Source organism: Zonotrichia albicollis, chromosome 4, assembly GCF_047830755.1.
Source record: "Zonotrichia albicollis isolate bZonAlb1 chromosome 4, bZonAlb1.hap1, whole genome shotgun sequence".
NCBI classification, from domain to species: Eukaryota; Metazoa; Chordata; class Aves; order Passeriformes; family Passerellidae; genus Zonotrichia; species Zonotrichia albicollis.
The window spans coordinates 67,069,870-67,085,317 of record NC_133822.1 but is presented as its reverse complement, the minus strand read 5'-3'; the positions used below and the strand labels follow the sequence as shown (position 1 = coordinate 67,085,317).

At 37.4% G+C, this 15,448-nt stretch overlaps 1 protein-coding gene across 18 annotated transcripts in view; it reads left to right on the top strand.

Annotated features, from left to right (window-relative positions):
• Nucleotides 1-15,448, top strand: part of TAFA5 (TAFA chemokine like family member 5) — a 505,223-nt gene that overhangs the window by 382,198 nt on the left and 107,577 nt on the right. The gene's annotated exons all lie outside the window — the stretch shown is intronic.

Sequence of the window (15,448 nt, the reverse complement as noted above, 5' to 3'; positions counted from 1 at the left end):
GCTGATTTTTTAATAGGAGTAAGGAAGTTTGGCCCAAGTTATTCTGATGATCATCAGGGATCATAGAAACATAGAATCATTTAAACTGAAAACGTTCTTTGAGTCCAACCATAAGCCAGAACAGCCAAGTCCACCACTAAACCATGTCTTTAAGTACTGCATCTACACATCATTTAAATGCCTCCAGGACTGGTGACTGAACTTTTTCCCTGGGCAGCCTTCTCCAATGCCTGAAACCCATCCGGTGAAGAAATTTTCCCCAACATCTTATATAAACCTCCCCAGATGCAACTTAAAGCCATTTTCTCTCATCCTGTCAGTTGTTATTTGGGAGAAGAGACTGATCCCCCACCATATCCAAAACCACTAAGAAACTTTTGGTGCATCTGCTGCCCTTGATAGCTACTCACCCACAAAAAATGCCTTAAATTTCACCTTTCTTCTTTCCAAGAGGAAAAGAAATGGATTAGTGTGCCTCTGAAACTAAGATAATAGGTTTTTAAATCATAGGAGAAGGTTTTAAATTTGGGATTTTTTTCCTTTTTAGGATTTTTAAAGCTTGTCTTAGTGGTCAGTCAGTCATGCACCTTTTATGGCTTTAATTTTTCATAAGGAGTTATATGACTTCCATTCGCTTCCCTGTAACCAACCATGGGCTGATGCAGTGGCTGGAGTGAAGGTGTTTTTCTGGGTCATAGGGTTTTTTTTCAATCATCCCCTATCTGTCCTGTTGAGTGGGGATATTTGGTATACTTCATGGGCATTAAACTGATGGGCAGTAGGGGGCCCAAATTAGCTTCAGAAATAAATTGGGGATTGGCTGTGTTGCGGTATGAAGCAGGCCTCAGTGAGAGGGAAAGCTGTGGGAAGCTGGAAGGTGCTATAAGAGGAGCTGTGCCACAAACACATGAACTCCTTGTGACTCTGAGGTGAACCACAAACAGCCAATACTTTACTTCTGGCAGCTCTATGAGACAGAACAATACTCACATCCTTTTGTGTAGTATCACCCACTGCTGGTTGATATTGCAATGCAAAATAAGATCTTAGATGCTACATACAGTCCAGTGGAATGAACTAGAGGTTAGGGAATTTTAAAATATATTTGTTTGAAAAGACAGAACAAGAAATTGGCAGCACTTCTTTTTATTGTCCCTTTCCTTTGTATTTTCAAGTATTCGTTTTTCATGAGTACAGGTAATACACAAAAAGTACTAAAAATATATGGGTTTTTTTAGAGCTAAAAAACGTCAGGATCATACTATCAATATCACAGAGTATGCATTAGTGCAGTCCTCTGACAGTTTGATACATTTATGAAAGTTTCTATCATTTTTGTTTTCACATATCAGTGTTCCCAGAACATCTTATAGAGTTTGTTGAGAGCATCTGGCTGAGCTCTAAGGGAAGGTCTGACCTTAGGCATTCTAGTTAGTCCAGCATGCCTACAGTGAAACTTTGTTAAAAAAGACATCTGCAGAGTGGCATTACTGATTTCTGCTCTGCATCCTACTGTAACTCCAAAGCAGCTTAACTCTTTTAAGAAAGGGAAACTAGGTCTCCTTCAGAATTAATTCTTTGTGAGAAACATCTTTGGTGGAGGCATCCTTCAAAGACAACATGGAGAGTGACACTGGTGAATAGTGAGGATGAAGAATTGTGCAGAAGAATATCTGCTCCCTCATGTGAAAAGCCTGTTACCATTCCTTGTCCATAGAGTAGACATTCATTCGAGTCTTGTGATGCTGTATGTATCATATTTCCACTGGAAGGCACCTGACTGATATTTACTGAATAAAAGTTCTACTATGCCAAAGCATTCAAAATGTCCAGGATCATTTTCATAAGCAGTTTAAAGCCCATGGGGACTAGAACCCACTCAGCTTTATCTACTCTGACTTATTTTTGATAATTCCTGAGGAATATTGCCCGTGGTTGATATTGAGGTGAGAGTTTTCTGACAGTGAGGTCAAAAGGTGAGCTCAAAAATGCTTGCCAATACATTTGGTGTGCTGATTAAGGCACAAATATAAATGGAAACAGATTATCAGACAGAAAAAAGGGAAATAGGCTTTCTTGAATGGAGCCAATTTCTACTTGAATACTCTAGTGCAATATATTTGTGTTCATGCTGTTCCTGTTTTATTGATGAGTCTTAAATCCAAGATGGTGTTCAATACGTGGTCTGCCTCGTATCTTTGTCATTGTAATTTTATAAACAACATATTCTTTCCCAGTAACGTTACTCAGAGGCATATAATTTCACTTCTGCATGCACCCCAAGGTCTGGCTACTGTGGCAAAATGAAGAAATTTAGTGCTGCTTTGAGGTTAAGCATGTTTGATATCCTCTAAGTGCAAGCTCCCTTGCTTAATTCTGAAGTGATCCTGTGCATATTGTTACTCTGGGCTTCTGCACAAAGCACTGGATCCAAAAACTGTTTTCTAAAAAACTAGAATAGGAGAAAAATGCACCAGCCATGTTTTTGTAACAATACCACAGAGGACTCAAAGTGAAAACCAGGACCCAATCTGTCGGAGGTTTCATGGAGTTTGAGCATTGTTTTGCAAGTTAGCTGCCTGGGGACTAATAGTTCTAGGAACCTCTGAGGTTTGGGGCTGTCCAAACTTCTACTGAGTCAATTTATCAGAAGTCAAGTATTCTGCTCTACTTCTCCCTGTGCAGAATTTTGTCACATAATACCTGTAAGGCAGAAGATTGTACAAAATTGAATTTTTTCAAGGAAGTGGCTCATCTGCTGCAATTTATTCCTATGTGAGGTAGTTCCCACAGCTGCCCACCTGTCTTCCTACTAGGAGATACAGTACTTGGTGAGGAAATATAGGCAGGTATCCATGATCATTGGAGCCTGACCAGGTCCATCAGTGCTCAATACACTGAGGAATCTAAACATGGCATGCTGGGATTAATGAATTGAACCCATAGACTTAGTGGTTAGACCTAATAGAAAATAATTACTGTTAAGGCAAGAAACTCATGTTCTGCCCTCTTTTCAGTGTAGGAATTGAAATCTACTTGGTCTCTAGTCTAGAGATAAGGACAAAAGGGAGAAAATGAACACTGAATCTTTCTTATGTAGATGCACCACAGTGTAGCCAGGAACATTGGAAGAAGCAGGGGAGAATTTGGAACTGCAATCTAGCAAAGAAGACAGTCTTTTGAATGGTTCCTTAGGAAGAAAAAATATAGAAAGAAAGAAACCCAAAAAACTATTTGAGTAGTTCTTTACTCATCATCTGATTAAAAATAGACCTGAATCTGTGAACAGGTTCACATTGTGCTTTGAGACAGTAACCAGAACCTGCAGATTCATACAATTCAGCTAAGTGCTTCTCTGATGTTATAAAATTTAATAACTCTGCTGTGCTAACGGCCATACTGCTTTCTGATACTGATATACTAATTATATCCTTCGTCCCCTTATCTCTTTCTGTGACTGAAAGTGTTTTACAGATATGAGTACCTTATCCTGTCTGCAGAGTCTCAGTGAATAACATCCTTCTCAGTTTCTGGGTGGTAGTTGTGAGCTATGTTTAAGGTAAAGTGTGGCAGTTAGCCAGTGCTTTAGATATTAAATCAGACTCTGTGCCTTGTTGCACTAGGAACCAAACTGTGAGAACTACAGTTATTGTTTGTAGAGTTGACCAGTCATAAATTATATTATAGATAATAAAAAGCAAGGATTTAATTGACAATAAATCATTATATTTATTTGGCAAAAGGACCAAGGAGCTTTTTTTCACTTGTCTTTTTTTAAGCTTTAAGGACTTAGCCAAGAGTTCAGTTTACCTTTCGAATCTTGAGATTGGAACAGTTCTTTCCCTTAACTCACAAATTTGACAGACAAAAGTGTTCTACCATATTTTTCACTTTAGGATACTATATGTTATATTTTCTGTGAGCCAAGTACCCTTTACAGATATGTCTGGGAAATAAGCCAGTTATAATGGTCTCAGGAGAATCAGCAGGATTTCTGTAAAACAAAAAATGTATATTTAAGTGCATGATTGTCTTGAATTAGCCCAGCAAATGGCAATTGACAGCTTTTGATGAATCTTGGCACTATTTTCTGATCAAACGATGTATGAGGCTTTAAATGAAAATGTATTTCTTTCTTCATTGACGTTATAAAGGTCTAAATCTCTAGCTTCTGAATTATGTCTACTTATAATTATTGTCAGTTTTGCCCATACAGAGTTTGTGTCATTTTGGCCTGTCATGCTATTGTATATCTAAAAAGAGAGCAAAGCAGTGTCATTGCTAGGAGTGACAGCATTATTTTCAAGTCACTCTGTTAATTTTGATGGCAAGGTGCTCAATTTCAGTTTATATGGTTTTGGCCAAGGTTAGTTGGTCCATCTTTGAGAAAGATGCTCTCTGGCAAATATTGATTTTTTTTTCCATTTGGAGGTAGCCCAAAGTGCTCCAGATGTCAGAGCTCTGACTTACAGTCATGCCAGATTTTGAACGAAAATTCTCAGGAGCAGAGCTTGTTGGGGGAATATGCAGATACTCTGCTATTTATAGAAGAACACTAGTGTAATCAAATATCAATGTAAGTGCACCTTTAAGTAGAAAATTATGGTGAAAATGTCTCCTATTACACATTGATATAGCTGTTCTGCATTTTGTAAGTCTGCATGAAGAATAAGTACTGTTGGTTAATTAAGCACACTTTATTGGAGTAAATTTAAAGACTTGATGGTGCATATATTGTAAAAAAGTAAAACCTCCTGACCCCTACCTTTTATTCAGATGGTGTGTAGGTATGGAATTTTTAAAAGGAAAGGGAGGAGATTCAGGAATAAATGCCCAAATGTTAAATCAACAGTCAGATGAACAATTAATGATATTTGCTACAACTTAGAATTTTCTCTTATTTTTTGATATTTAAGTATATTTACTTTTTTTTTAAATATTTTTACTTTCAGAATCCAAAAGAAACTTCAGTTCTATCACGATGTTTCTCATTAACATTAGAGTTCAGGCATTTTTATATGGCCTATCCATAGCAATTATAATGTTCTCAATTCCTGCTGATGTGTTATAAGGGAATGTCTTGATCCGATCAATTTTTAGGTGCTCATAAATATATATATATATATATGCATTTATTTGTGTATACATATATATGTTCATTTAAATACATATATAATTCTTAAATTATTGGGGCCTGATGCTACTTAAAGCTGATTAAAACATTTAGATCAAAGTGTTCCCTGTCTGTGCTGTAATGAATAGAAGCTAAGCATCAAATGTACTAATTAGAAAGGCAGCTGTTTTCTTGTTAATATCTTTGCTTGAAATAATTTTTTGCTAGGAAGATGAAAATGTCATCTTATCTTTAGAAGTTGCATAGCATGCAGTTGGGGGTTTTTTTGCTGTGGTTTCTTTATTTTTTAATAAAAACCAACAAAAACAAAATAAAACCAGGGAACATGATTTTTAAAATATCAAAGAAATAATTTGTGACATCCAGATTCATTTTTCCTTATAAGGCATTTAATACCTACATGGCTTCAGAAAAGATTTGCTGTAGTCAATGAGACCAACAAAATTGTAAGTTGGGCTTTTAAATGCCCAGAGGTGAATAGGACAATATTTGCAGACCAGGTTTTTATTTCTCTATTGGAATTTTTGTCTACTTTTCAAAACAGTTCATATCCTATTGCATATTACTACTTCTGGAATGCAAAATTAAAAATTAAATATGTAACTTTTAAATGGAAGTTTAATTCTTTTGATTTTTTTTTTCTTAAACAAAATTATGCAAAATAGTTTTTAATAGTTTTTAACTGCTTTTGTACCAATTGAGTCTAGGAGTGATAAAAGATTTTGTGATGAGAGTTAATAATTGCATATGGAAAAGAATTGCAGCTAAGCTTTCCAAAGGCATGTGACTGCTGGGACAAACATACTTTTACCTTGCAAGGTTGTCTTTCAGTAGTACTTTCCTGCCTATGTTGTCATTCCCACAATGGTCCTTTTAAATCTTACAGAATCTGTAGAGTACACCCACATTGTCTCCTACACAGACCAGATTTCTGCTCCTACTTGAGGGGAAAAAAAAGTGCCTTTTTTTTTTTTTTCATTTCTGATTAATTAGTGAAAAATGTCCAGTGTCAGAGAAACACAAACTATTCCTTGCTAATTAACCCTGATACACTGATATCCAAGAAACTCTTAGCCCAAGCCAAGACCTAGGATGAGGACAATATACAAGTATCCTTCTACAGCAGAAACTCAAAACATGCAATGTCAGTTGTGCACCAGTCCTGTTCTATATGGCATGTTATTCCTGACCTCAAGGGAAAGATTGATCATGGCTTCTTCCATCTGATATTTATGAAATGTTGCCTAGCATGTCTGGCAGAGTCAGTAATACATTTTCCTCTTTTTCTGTTTTGTCTCTTGTTTCTATAGCATCTGAGTTTTGTGTGATTTCTCATTAAACATTCTCAAGTTTCACCCACGCAGGCCATCTGGACTATAGTTAATATTTTAGGACCTATCCCCTTAACTTTGATGTACTTTCTTGTAACTGCTAAAACATGGTGATATCTCTTCCTTCTGTCTTGAGAACCTCCTCCTCACATACCCAGACAAACCAGAGGAACCAAGGGCTTGATACTGTCAGCAGCTGAACTCTTTCAGATCTCTTCTATATGGGAGAATCTATGATGAGAAAAAGAAACCTGTGAATTCTCAGGAGCAAAAATCTTACCGTGATGAAAGGCCTAAAGTCCTAAAGCATAAAATATTTTATTAAAAATAAGTTTCCTATCAGTGGTTCCTGAAGCTGATTTGTTGCATTAGATTATGAACACCAAAATGGTAGTCTGATGACCAGCACAGGAACAGTGTGACCCGCTAAAATGGATTCACTAATGACACTGTCAACACTATAGCTTGATCCCTGTCTTCACCTGAAGTCTATTTCCCTCTCAGGTTCATTGCATTTCATCTGAGTAACTGTTTTATGAACCAACAACTTCTGTTCCACACCTATGATTGGAGCAAGCATTTTACTCTGATTTAACCCAGCAGTATCTCTCAAATAGCTCAGTCACTTTTGAAATAGTCTTAGAGTCTGATGTTACTATTTGTCATTCTTATAAATGTGAAAACAAGCTTGGAAGATAACAAAGGTCAGATAAATGCCTTTAAAAAAGAAACTGACAGCTCTTAGAATACTTGTGCTTCGTGTAATAAGACACTTATCTGTGATCTCATCTTCCTGATCATGTGGGATTGCTGTAATGGCATTTCTTTCTTAAGGATGGACCCACAGAAATGTTTCATGGTCTGTCCCATAATGTTGACTAACTGAACCACAATCACTTGCTTCTTCAACACAGCGACTGATCATGATTGGTATCTTCTTCCCTGTCGTGCATCATTCAACCCAGACAAAATGCTCCGTCACAAGGACATGGTTTGGACATTGATGCATGTGCAGAGGGTCACTCATGACTAAAGGAGGCTCACTGAGCCACAAGCAAGAGCTGCTTGGAATTTCTCGGCTTGTGCTAAGAGAGTAAGGGCAGAATTCTGTTCCCCTTATTCATATGTCCAGGACAGCCTATATATTCCAGAAGTCTAAGACATATTCAGGAGTGCAACAAGGGGTTTTAAGTAGCATCTGTAGAAAAAGAGACATACCCAAGCACGTCCAATAGACACTGAGCACCTATGCTTACGTAGAATTGAGCTTTAGATTTTGTTGATCCTGACGGAGATCACAGTCATCACATACAATACCTACATTCAGGTGTCATAATCTCTGAATTTGTCCCAAGGAGCTGTAATGATGGGGAGTTTAAGGGCTGTCATGGAAGAGACACTGCATTAGGCATCTCGAAAATCTAGTTGAGAAAGGTTTTACAAGGTAGGGGTTTCATCCCACTTCTAGGAGAAGCACATGAGACTCATATCTTTGAGAGAAGGTAAGATTTACTTCCTATTCTGCTCCCCAAAAGTTTTATTGAAGCTGCTTTTATATAGTTCTGTGTTTTGTCTGTATAAATTTATTGCAAATTACAGAAAATTCCTTGAAATTTGCCACAGTTTATTTTTCCTCTTTTGTTGTTTGTTTTCAGAGTACTGCAGAAATCTGATCACCACAGAACTGCTTGCCAAAATAGCACAGAAACAGGGTAGAGAGAGTAACGGTGATCTTGCCAAAGAATTTTGATCCAATATGCTGCACAGTGCACAGAGTGCTCTGCCTCAGTAGTCATTGTAACACTGGTTGTTTCTGAGACACTGCATCCATAACCTCTGTTAAGCTTAAATATATTTGCTCTGTCAATCAGAGTGCTGCACAGTGTAATGCATTTAGGTGTCTGCAATGCCTAAATGTGTTTCTCTAGGGGAATCAAATAGTCTTAATTGGCTAGTTTGGGATAATGATCCTTAAATTCCGTGTCTGATCCTTCTTCCCACTTCTTAGCTATATCATCCACAACTTAAAACTGGAGGATGAGCATAGGTGTGCAAAAGGACATTTTACTGGGGATTATAAGAATATATCACAAAACAAACATAAACCTTTCCTGGAGTGAAGAAAACTAGGACTTAAAAGTTTGTAAGGTGTATGAATTCATTGTAATTAAACAGAAGATCAGCATATGTTGCTGTATGCGCAATCCCCCTACATCTGTCAATTTTCCCCTTACCCTGTCAAGAAATATTCTCTCCCTCCTCAAATTGTGAAGAAAACAATGTAACTACATTTCCCACTGTCCTTTCAGAATGTCCATTGTTGAATGATGGATTGAAGAAAGAAAACCTTGGCTTTAATCTGATAGAAAATGATAGTTGACTTTTTTGAAGAATATCTATTTCACTTTTCTGAAGAACCTCACTCTTTCTGTGGTGAGGTGTTTTAGGGAAAGATTTTTCTTATTTTGAAAATCATCTTTAGGGCCTAAATCTTTAGGAACTAAATTCCTAAAACTAGGAATCATCTTTAGGAACTAAATCTCATAAATCTGTTAACCTGTTAAGCATGTAACAATCTGTTAATCCAGGACTTTTTCAGTTTTCACTGAAAGTGAATAGGATCAAGGTTTAAAAAATTGAACTATTTTATGCTATTATATGCTTATTTTTGTTTTCCATATTAGAGGACTGTCCAATAATTCAGTTTTAGAAAATTTTACTTTCAGAGGACTTTCCCTTTGCAGAAAATGTAAGGACTAAGACCAGTAATGGACTTTCTTCTCTTTATTTATCTACTTACATGTGAGCTGTGTTGAAGACCATACTTGCTGTTCTGCTGTCAGTGAATGTCCCTGTGTTATTTCTAAAGAAAAATGTTGTGTATGTTCCTGCTTTTGTTTTCAAACATGTCTCTTAGACAATAAAAACTCTCCTCCATTCTTCTTATTTCACATATAATATTCCTTCTCTACTCTGATTTCCCATAATTGTCTACTTACGACTTTCTCCTCAAGTTCTAGACAAAGGCTAAGCAGAGTAATTCCAAAAATTTATTTCCAATACACAAAATATTTATAAAATTGCTTGTTGGAAGTAATTTACATTGCTGCATTGCTTTCTGGAATGATGTGAAACATGACTACTTTCTTAAACAGTCATTTGTCAAACGGAGTACATAAAGCAAAGTATCTCACTGGTGAACATTGACTATGCAGTTCCTTCACTACCAGTTGAACTTCCAGTTTAAAGCTCATGCTTTTAAAGTCAGAATTAGCTTTTTTAATGGGTGAAATATCCTAGGTATTCTCTTTAAAAACATGTTCGACTTTTGATGTATTATTCAACTTTTTTCACAATCAGTCTTAGTAAAACACTTCCAGTTTTTACTGTGTATGACACTAAACTTGCTTCAGCCCAACTGCCCGTTGGCTGAACCAACACCCTCAATCAGATAGTACTCCCAGATGTTCTTGAACAATTTTCATCTTTTAATTAGAAAAGAAAAATTAAATTTTTATTTGTGTGTGGACTTCAGTGATGGCTGATGCTCTTCTTTTTTTTTTTCCTTTTTTTCCCCATGATGCAGACTAGTAAATTTAACTATAAAGATTATTTTTTAAACTTTATAATTGAAATCACATCACTCTCTTAATAAAATACTCTTCTATTGCTTCAGTAAAAGCATTATTTTATTGAAGATAATTGTATTGCATATATTTATTAGCACACAGAAATATTTAAATCACTTTTTTCACAAGAAGATTTAATTTAATAAAGTTTAAAACTTTAAGATTTGTTAGTCTATAAAGAGTATGCTTTGAATATAGATATATATGTATAAACATTCATAATTCAGTAAAAATTGAGTTATTGCATTTTAAAATTTATTTTAAATTAATTTTAAAAAAATCTTAGATACATTGGGAATTTTATCTGAATCTGTCTCCTACCTTAGAGAAAAGTGTCAGAAACATACATATAAATTTAAATAAATATAAAAATATAAGACAATTCCAGTTATTTTTTCAGTATCCTGAGGAAAGCCCATGGCTATTCTTAGACACTTTTAATCACGCTAATATTGCTATTGGTTTTTTTTATTTAAAGAGTAAAAAAGGTGACAGAGAAGTAGTAATTTTTCAAGTTTACAATTCCTTACCAGTTACAAATCTTCCTTAGTTTTATCTGTGTTAATCTTCATATATGTGCAGATGTCTTACCAACTTAAAAGAGCATAAAGAAATCATATAACATTGAGTTACTTGCTCAAGGTCTTTAGCTGGAGTTATTCTAAGGATATTTAACATTTTAGCCATTTTGGCTATTAGTGAGAGATGAACACATACTATTTGCCTTGTTGTGCCTTATAAAATGTGTGGTCCTCTTCATCCTTCCCTCTTTCCACCCATGATGCTTGAAGGGGCTGATTTTAGACTTTCACAGGGGGCAAAAGGAGGCCTGCCTTGCTCTTTTGTTATCCACAACAGTTTTAAATGCTACTGTGAGTAAAAATCTCCCATGATCACCTTTGTATCCGAGGGTTTTGAATCTTCTGAAGAGAGATATTCTTGCTGCTCTCTTTCTCTTCTGGACCAATGCTGACATTGGGTGCGAGTCCTCAGCTGGCTGAACATGAGTCAGCAGTGAGCTCAGGTGGCCAATAAGGCCAGTGTCATCCTGGTCAATAAAAGTGTGGCCAGCAGGACCTGGGCAGTGTTTGTCCTCCTGTACTCAGCGCTGGTGAGCCATTCCTTGAATCTTGTGTTCAGTTCTGGGCCACTCACTGCAAGAAAGATACTGAGGTGCTGGAGCATGTCCAGAGAAAGGCATGGAGCAGGTGGAGGAGCTGGAGCACAAGGAGCTCCTTGAAAGGAGCAGATGAGGGAGCTGGGGGCATTTAGCCTGGAGAAAAGGAGGCTCAGAAGTGACCTTATTGCTCTCTACAACACCTGAAAGGAGGCTGTAGAAAGGTAGAGATCACCCTCTTGAGCAACTAGTGATAGGAGAGCACACAGCTTCAAGCTGCACCAGGTGCGGCTCAGGTTTGCTGACAGGAGGAATTGGTTCACAGAAGGGTTGTCAAGCATTGGAACAGGTTGTGCAGGGAGGTGGTGGAGCCACCGCGTCTGGAGGTGTTTGAGAGAAAACCTTCACGTGGTACTTAGTGCCATAGTCGAGCTGACAAGGTGATGATGAAAGATTGGAGCTGATGACCTTTGGAGGCCTTTTCCAACCTAAATGAGTCTGTGATTCTGTCACCTCCATTGCTTTTCCTTAGCATGTGTTCAGATGCCACAAACCAAACTTGTGTAATTATACATGTTTAAGGCTGAGCTCTTCAACAAGGCTTACCTGCATGACCCAGGTTCAAATGTATTTCAGCTGGTTTACAACATGTGGTTCTAACATTTTCAGTCATTGTGAGGATTATCTAACTATGACAGCAATCCCACTTCCTTCACTGCTATTGCTTATGAAGTAATAGGCAATTCAGAAGAAGGAGTGTATGAGTGTATTCCAAGATCTTGTAAGTTAAAAAAAGGTAATATGAAACAAAAAGCGTTTTAACAGAAAAGGAAATTAATGATCATGATGATAGTCCTGACAGATGGTTAGGGGAAGTTGAGAAGATAGGACTAGAAGTGTTATTTAAGGGGAAATGAGACTTTTTGGGGTTTTTTGAGACAGACTGATATGAAAATAGTTATTGGGAAAAAATATGGAAAGAGTCTCAGATTGGGAATAAATACTTCTTTCTGTGTCAGGCTGAATAGAGGAAGTGAAAAGAAATATACAATGTGTGTTAAAAGGCATCTTCTTTTTGAAGGGCACTGGTAATGGGATTCTGCTATCTGTAACTCAGGAATGCTACTTTGCTGGAGTGCAGCACAGGAAAATACACCTGCATATACACTACCTAATACATTAGACTTCTTTTTATAAATATTCATCCAGAAGCACAGACACTAAATTTGTTCAATCTTATAACTCCTAATTCTGTAGGTACTGTGGTTTGAACTCTGAAATTTCTCTTCGTGTGGCTAGCTCAGTGAGACATAATACAGCATTAAGTAGGATAGCTTTCATGTTTCTTTTTCTTATTCCTAATAGCTGCAGATACTTTAGAGTTAGATTAACTTGTCTTTTTTTTTCTGAAGACTAAGCAATTCAGTTTGCATATATGAACAGCGTGGAGGAAAGGAGAGGAAGGGAGGGAAACAAAATAAATTTTCAGAAGGGACTATGGGAGTTCTCATGAATGAAACAGATCATTGCTGCTCCTTAGATCATCACCTGAAATTTACATTTTTATTCCCATAAAGCAGGAGGTATCTTGCAAGGCAGTGTAAGGTTTTCCTAGGGCATTTTAATGCTTTTACATCTTTCTTTCTGCATCATGTATGCTTAGTTGTTTAGGGACCTAGAACTGAGAGCCACAGAAGCAGAGGGGAAAGACATGCTGTTTATCTGACTTGCAGTCAGTTGGTAAAAGGTTTGGAACTGTTTCTATTATGAGTAAATTTGTGAGTCAGACGCAGGTTCAACCAGCATCCATCTCTGTGAATTTTCTTAGGTAAAAAGAACCCATAGAAAAAAAAGCTGTTTGCACTCTTGGATGCTGTGCAAAATCCTAAGACTCACAGAGGCATAAGACTGTAGTTAAAAGTATAAAACACACAATTTAGACAAGTATTTCAGCTCTTAAGCAACACTGAAACATCTTTAATATGACCAATTTCTTTCTAGGTATCCAGAAAATTTCCAAAAATCAATTCTGGAAAAATGATGGAATTGTCATCAAAGAGTGCCAATGTGACTGCAATAGGTAGTCATGTAAGAGCACTTGGGTACTGTAGCAAAAAACAGAACTTTGGTGAACTCTTTATTCTAAAACAGAGTGAAAAACAGATGAAACTGCTAAAGTTTTATCAGGCTTGACATGGAATTGTTGGTATTTATGTGGATTCCATATAAAGTGAAAGGTCAAGACATACTTGAAACTCAATCCTAACTGAAAATATTTGCCACTTGCAGTAAGCCTGGCTCAACTTTCTGGTTGTGATGAGAAATTCAAACATTTTTGTCGCTCAGTTAAATCCTAGATGCTACACTGAAAGAGAGGTTTTTATGGGGATTTCTTTTGATAGAAAGCCTGTGTAAGTCAGCAAAGTGTCATATATTCTTATCTTCTCAAGGTGACTTGCATAACTTTTTTTCCTTTGTTTTGACCATAAAAATGAAGAACTAAAATATTTTGTGTGCCATTAGGGCACAGTTGGGGCTAGACTGGCCCTTATTCTACTTCTTCCAGAGTAAGACAAATTAAGTGGAATGTGTTATAATTGCTCTAATAAGCCAAACACTCTTGGGGCATATTCAAACCACCCAAGAACAACAGTAAGATATATATGGTCATGTGAAATGTATTGCTTCTTATGTTTTGGATTATTAGCAGGAAAATTTGTTTTCCTCTTGAGCACACAGGGAATTTGTTTTTCTCTTGGAACACACAAGGGCTTGGACTTCCCCCATGTAAGCAGTCAGAAAGCATACAGTAGTATTTTAATCTTTGGTACTAGATGCCTGCTCAGTACCTCAAATTTGAAGAAACTCAAACTAACAGCCCAAATATTTGGCTCCTTCCAAAGGAAGCAGAACCTGCTGTCTGAAGAGCTGGGAAGAAATTCTGACTTCACTGAAGTCAGTGACAAACAGACATGTGCTTTGGTACCTAGAAATGACATGAGTTCTGTGTATGAACAGAAGAAATGTTGTTCTGTGTGATAGTTATGTAGCCTTTCTTTAATTTGATGCTGCTACAAATTTCCTTAGTGAAGGGAAAAAAGAACCAAATCAATGCAAAAACCAATTTCCCTGGTTTGAAGCAGTTTTATGTAAGTATTTATTTAATTTACAGTTATTATTGCAAGCTGATGGGCTAATTAATATTCTAAAACTTACTGCCAAACAGCCATCAAGAGAACCATTTTACATTAAACTTGCCTGTTAGGGAAGTGGTACTTTCATGTGTTTCAATTCACGTTTTCAATTCTTAGAGAAGTAAAGAGGGAGGTCAGCAGAACTGCCACCTTGGGCTTCCATGGAGTAGGTTATAGACCTTTCAGCCTGACTTTGGTGCCAGGGAAGATCATGGAGTGTCATCCTGTCCGGAGTGTCATCCTGTGGCACATGCACAGGGCATCAGGCCCAGCCAGCATGGCTTTATGAAAAGCATTCACCTGCTGGACCAACCTCATCTGATGTCAAGGCTACCTACTCAGCGAAAGGCTGCAGATGCTGTCTACCTGAACTTTAGTAAAGCCTTTAACACTGTTTTCCACAGCATTCTCCTGGCAAAATTGGCTGCTTTGATAGGTGCGCCCTTCACTGGATAAAAAAAAAATTTGGGTGGCTGAGCCCAGAGAATTGTGGTGAATACAATTGAATCTGGCTAGCAGACAGTCACTACTGGTGTTCCCCAGGGCTCAGTATTGCGACAGTTCTGCTTAATACCTTAATTAATGATCTGGATAGGTTAACAAATGACACCAAGTTGGATGGAAGTGTTTATCTGCTGGAGGGTAGAAGGACTCTGCAGAGGGCTCTGGACAGGCTGGATTGGTGGGTTGAGGACAAGTATAGGAGGTTCTACAAGGTGAAATGGTGAGTCCTGCACTTGGGTCACAACAACCCCATGCAGTGCTAGAGGGCTGGGGAAGAGTGGATGTAAAACAGCCCAGCAGAAAAAGACTGCAGAATGCTGATCAACAGTAGCTGAACATGAGCCAGCTATGCCCAGGCAGCCAGAAAACCCAATGGAATCCTTGCTTGTACCCACAATAGTCAGCAGGACTGGGTAGTGATTTTCCCCCTGCGCTTGGCACAGGTGAGGCCACATCTCAAATCCTGTGTTCAGTTTTGGGCCTCTCACTTAAATGAAAGACATTGAAGTGCTGGAGCATGTCCAAAGAAGGGCAACAAA